Raw genomic sequence first — 6,000 nt, 5'->3', positions numbered from 1 at the left:
CCTCTTTGGGTGGAAATAGGTACTTCATGGTTCTCATTGACGCATTTTCTAGATATATTTTTGTGTACAATCTCAAGCAGAAATCAGAGGCTTTTCCTAGGTTCAAGGAATTCTGTGCTTGGTTGGAAAATGTACATGGTAAGAAGATAAAGACTCTTTTCAGTGATCGCGGGGGAGAATTCACTTCTCAGCAGTTTGAAGCTTTTCTGACTGAGAAAGGAATTCAACACGATTTGTCTAGTCCTCGCTCGCCATGGCAGAATGGACTTGCGGAACGGGCAAATCAGACATTGCTTCAAGGGTTAAAAACCTTGCTGCATGATGCCAATCTACCAGAGAGTTATTGGGCCGAATCTCTCTCGTGTTTTGTTTACAGTTACAATCGCAGGTTATCTTCAGCGATTGGTTGTACCCCCTATGAGAAGATGTTTGGCAAGAAGCCATACATCAAACACATGAAAATTTTTGGTTCTGACATGTGGGTTCATTCACCACAAAACTCCAAGTTAGACAAGCGTGGATTGCATGGTATCTTTCTAGGTTATCAGAAAGGGTCTTACAGAATAATGATGACTGACTCAAAGACAATTAAGCTCACGAGAAGTGTTGAGTACAATGCAAAGTGGGGGGAGAATGTGGGAATTTTCCAATGTTATCCTGATGACGGTGATGAGACTGAGGATAGTCAAAAGCAACCACAACAACCCACACCCACTGATGAAGGTTCTGAGTCTGAATCTGAAACTGAATCGGGTGATTCAGAGGATTTCAAGAGTGCGAAAGCCTCTATGCGACCCTCTGAAAGCTCTGATCAAGAATTGGAGGGACCATTGTTCACAATAGGACGTTTTTCTCCTAAGAAGGAAGAGGAGAGTGTTGAAGACTTAAGGCTAATTCGTAGGTCACAGAGAGCCACAAAAGGCAGACCTCCAAAGAGATTTGCTGATGAGTTTGCTACGATAGCAGTAACAGCTGTTAAAAGCTCCAAGAAGGTATTTGAACCTTCAAGTTTCCAAGAAATCCAGGGTTTGGATTCAAAGGAAGCTGAGCCTTGGTTAAATGCCATGAAGGCTGAGCTTGATTCCTTGGAAAGGAACAAAACATGGGAGCTAGTTCCAGTAGTTCCAGGAATGAAACTGCTTGGAAGCAAATGGGTCTTCAAAGCGAAGACTGATCAAAATGGCAAGATAGTCAGACACAAAGCCAGATTGGTAGCCAGAGGTTTTGCACAGGTACCAGGTGAAGACTATCACGAGACCTACTCACCCACAGTGAGGTATGAAAGCATTAGGCTTATGCTCAAGCTAGCTGCAGAGCAAAATCTACACATTAGTCACCATGATATTAATACAGCTTTTCTGTACGGATCTCTAGATGAATCACTTTATATGCTTCCACCTGATGGCGTACAGGTAAAACAGGGATTTGTTTGTGCTCTGAAGAAATCCCTTTATGGTCTCAAACAAAGTGCACGGTGTTGGCACACAAAACTCACTGAAGTATTGTTTTCTCTAGGTTTTCAGCAAGGGAAAGCTGATCCATGTGTATTTGTCAAAGAGGAGGGGCAAAAGAAACTGTACTGTTTGTTTTATGTTGATGATTTATTATTCTTTTGGAAAGATGTCGCAATGTACAATAACGCCCTAGCTCAACTGAAAGAGCACTTTGACATGAAAGATCTTGGTGAGGTAAACAACTACCTATCTCTGGAAATAGAGAGAGATCAAGATGGTAACATTCTAGTACACCAGTCACGGAAAATTGCTGATGTGTTAAGCAAACTAAACCTGATGGATGCTAACCCTGTAGACACACCGATGACAACAGGTTATCAGGTAGATGACACTGAAGAAGCATTTTCTGACACTACACTATACAGAAGTGTGCTAGGCAAGCTAAACTTCATTGCCAGATGTTCAAGACCAGACATTGCTGTTAGCTGTAATTTGCTAAGCAGACAAGTCAACAATCCTAGTGTCAAGGATTGGAAAGCTCTGAAACGCATAGCGCGGTATTTGAAAGGCACTATGCATTACAGACTGAGATTTAACAATCAGAAGTCTGGTGGTCTTGAAATATTTGCAGATGCAAGTTTTGGAAGTGACACTACAGACAGGAAAAGTACGTCTGGAGTTTGCTACATGTACAATCAAGGTCTGTTTGATTGGTCATGCAAAAAGCAAACAACAGTTAGCTTAAGTACTTGTGAAGCCGAACTGAATGCACTGTCTTATTCACTTAAGGATTGTGAATGGTTGTTACAATTGTGCAAAGATATGAGAATTCCTGTCAAATGTCCAATCCAGGTTTACCAGGACAACAAAGCATGTTTGGCTTTGCTGAAGTCTGAAGGTTGTAAGCAAAGCACGAAGCACTTGCAATTAAAGTTGCAGCATGCTAGGGAATGTATTCAGAAGGGACTCGTAACGGTGTCCTATATGCCAGGTAATGAAATTCCTGCTGATGTATTGTCCAAGATTGTGTCAAGGGATCAACACTGTACCTATGTGCAGAAGTTGGGTTTGTACTAATATTGTACAAACACGCTGCCCAGTGATGTTCACAGAAAGGGGGAGGATGTTGGTTTCTGCTTTCCTTCACTGTGCAGCGAAAGGGCTTGTCACGAGACAGGTGTTTACATTCCACAGTCTGTACTGTTGGAGTTTCTCACGGGAAAGGGAGACTGGATGTGACGTACACTGGTTTCCTGTTTTTCACTGTGTGATTCTCTCCAAGCTGTTGAGGAGAGAGGATGCTTTTTCTGCTCCGGCAGAGGCAAGATGTCTTTCTGTAATATATCTGCTTTGAACTGTAAATAAAGCAATATTGAGTATGTAGTACGTACTCCTCATCCTTCCGCTGGGCACAGAACTCTGCTTTACATCAACAGATACAGCCCTCACTTTCAGGGAGAACTGGCAGCGGCCTGATCCAGGCACGCATATTGTATATACTGAAACCCTTATCTGAAAAGTGGGTGTATGCATGTGTGTGTGTGTGTGTAATAAAACACTTTAAGCAAATGTATATATTGTTGCTGTTTTGCGTCATTCTTTATCTGACAGGTACTTTAAAAGATACATCTTTTTTTGTGAGCTGGAGGACTATCTGGGTAATTCATGTACCCTATATAGGAAGCAGCCCTCAGTTCAAATTAAGCCTATAGAAAACTCCACAGTTAAACATTGCGATCATATTTATGCTGAAAGCAAGGGAGCAACGGTTTTCAAAAATTTCATCTTGTTTTACTTCACCTTGATTTATTATTATTATTTTATGGTTTAGAGCTCAAAATATTCCCTTTTACCACCCTGACTGGGGAGATGTATTCCACTGGGAATGTAACTGAGACAAGAACACTTAAGTGTGGGCAAAAGCAGTTTCATAAATCCAAAACGACGCATACTTATGCACTTAATGTGTGACCTCAGTTTTTCCACGTAAATAATGCCATATTTGTGAGCAAGGGGGCCCCTGTGAAATTTCCATGAATAGATCCATTATGTTGCACCTGACCTGTAATCATTTTTAGTCGCTGCGATTTGTATGTAACCAAATGTTTTACAATGCTAAATCACATTAAGACACTCCATTTCACAGTGAGTCAGGCTGCAATAAGTTTAATCAACTTGCACTGATTCGACCAAAAAGAGGGGGGGAAAGTTCCTTCATGAAGACTGAAGTGTCAAGGGATTTTTAGTTCAAGCTTTTCAGCAGGGGAGGCCATTCCATAATATTTTCAGAGCCCCTCAGCACCTTACACTCTAAAACAGTGATCATTTAGGGTTTTTTTTATTGCAACAATATATACTTTCTGGCAGGAAAGAACTATGTTAATGGGGGGGAGGGGAAGAACTGGACTCCAGAGAGACCTCCTGGAACAATCTGAGGAAGGTCTAAGTTATTTGAGGGCCATATTTGTCTCCAAGAAAAATACTCGCGAGAAACCTGAAATCCTCTGAGGGGAAATATTAGCAGATTGTCATGAAAGGAAAATTGATTATTAATTATGCCTCCCTCCCATTTTATTTTTCAGTTTAATATGTCCTGTCTAGTTCGACATTGATAAAAATGACAGGAAGTGTTCCCGCTCACTTAAAATTATTGCTGGGACCAGCCTCACATCTGCTTCACAAGCCCTCATGAAATGTGAGCCATGAATATCTAATAATGCTGCTCATAGCTTGGGTTGGCACTGGAGACATTTCACACTCCATTCAGGGTGTTTCATATAATTATTCTCCACAGACTTTCACTTCGAGCCTTACAAAAATATAAACTTCAATTTGGTCTTAAAACATTACAGTTCTTCCTCTTGGGCATGCCCCCTAAGGAAGACAAGCTTCTTTGACTCCTCAGCATAATCATATTGTTACCTCATTGTTAAGACATATGATTTCTGTGTCCTCGCCGCTGCCCCCACCCACCTCATGGTTATGCAGTTGCCAACGTTTTCTGGCAGGGCTCATGTGTCTTTAATAATTGCCTGACGGGCAGAAACACGGCGCAGGAAGCTTTTCCTGGCATGGAAATGCAGCGGGGAATATTTCACCTGCTAAATTTCTCCAGCTGTTAGACACAGAAGCCCTGCCAGGAAAAGGGAGTTGGCAACCCTTCATGGTTCCGAGCCTGGAATAACAATTCTGAACTCGCTTCAGCTGGTGGCTTGTTTACGCAAACAAAAACTGGACCCAAATGGGTTTGAATTAAGCTTTACACAGCTTGTGTGTTTAGGGTGACTGAGGGAATGCAACCTGGTTGTGTATGCTTAAGAATGTGAGGACATCCATATTAGCGCCGCCCAGGCATTCTTCCAAACCCTGTGGGCCACGGATCAGAGCCTTCAATCCCCCTTTCATATCATGGGAAGGTCCTTAAGATAAGATAACCATTTAGCGCTCAACGGTTAATATTAGCAGTTTAAATCTTCGATCTTGGGAAATGTGCTACGTTTGGAACCAATGCACCAGACTTGATGGGGGGGCAGGACTGGCATAGCATTTGAGAGATATTCAGGTACCCAGACCCTCTCAGAGATCCAGAGAGGGCCCAGGCCACCTACAGCTTTTGAGGGCCCTAGCCGTAATGAAAAATAAATAAAATGATGGCACAAAGAAACAAATCAAAAAGAGGGAGTGGTCTGTTGAGCTGAGAGGGCACATTCACCTCTGTCGAATCCTGCCCCATCTGAACCAATATATCTTCACTAAAGTTTATGAACTGTTGTTGTTGTTGTTTAGTCGTGTCCGACTCTTCGTGACCCCATGGACCAGAGCACGCCAGGCACTCCTGTCTTTCACTGCCTCCTGCAGTTTGGTCAAACTCATGCTGGTATCTTCAAGAACACTGTCCCACCATCTCGTCCTCTGTTGCCCCCTTCTCCTTGTGCCCTCCATCTTTCCCAACATCAGGGTCTTTTCCAGGGAGTCTTCTCTTCTCACGAGGTGGCCCAAGTATTGGAGCCTCAGCTTCAGGATCTGTCCTTCCAGTGAGTACTCAGGGCTGATTTCCTTCAGAGTGGATAGGTTTTATCTTCTTGCAGTCCATGGGACTCTCAAGAGTCTCCTCCAGCACCATAATTCAAAAGCATCAATTCTTTGGCGATCAGCCTTCTTTATGGTCCAGCTCTCACTTCCATACATCACTACTGGGAAAACCATAGCTTTAACTATACGGACCTTTGTTGGCAAGGTGATGTCTCTGCTTTTTAAGATGCTGTCTAGGTTTGTCATTGCTTTTCTCCCAAGAAGCAGGCGTCTTTTAATTTCGTGACTGCTGTCACCATCTACAGTGATCATGGAGCCCAAGAAAGTAAAATCTCTCACTGCCTCCATTTCCTCCCCTTCTATTTGCCAGGAGGTAATGGGACCAGTGGCCATGATCTTAGTTTTTTTTTATGTTGAGCTTCAGGCCATATTTTGCGCTCTCCTCTTTCACCCTCATTAAAAGGTTCTTTAATTCCTCCTCGCATTCTGCCATCAAGGTTGTGTCATCTGCATA

The sequence above is a fragment of the Podarcis muralis genome, chromosome 3, assembly GCF_964188315.1.
Source record: "Podarcis muralis chromosome 3, rPodMur119.hap1.1, whole genome shotgun sequence".
In the NCBI taxonomy this organism is placed as follows: Eukaryota; Metazoa; Chordata; class Lepidosauria; order Squamata; family Lacertidae; genus Podarcis; species Podarcis muralis.
Note: the sequence above shows the minus strand (reverse complement) of the source record.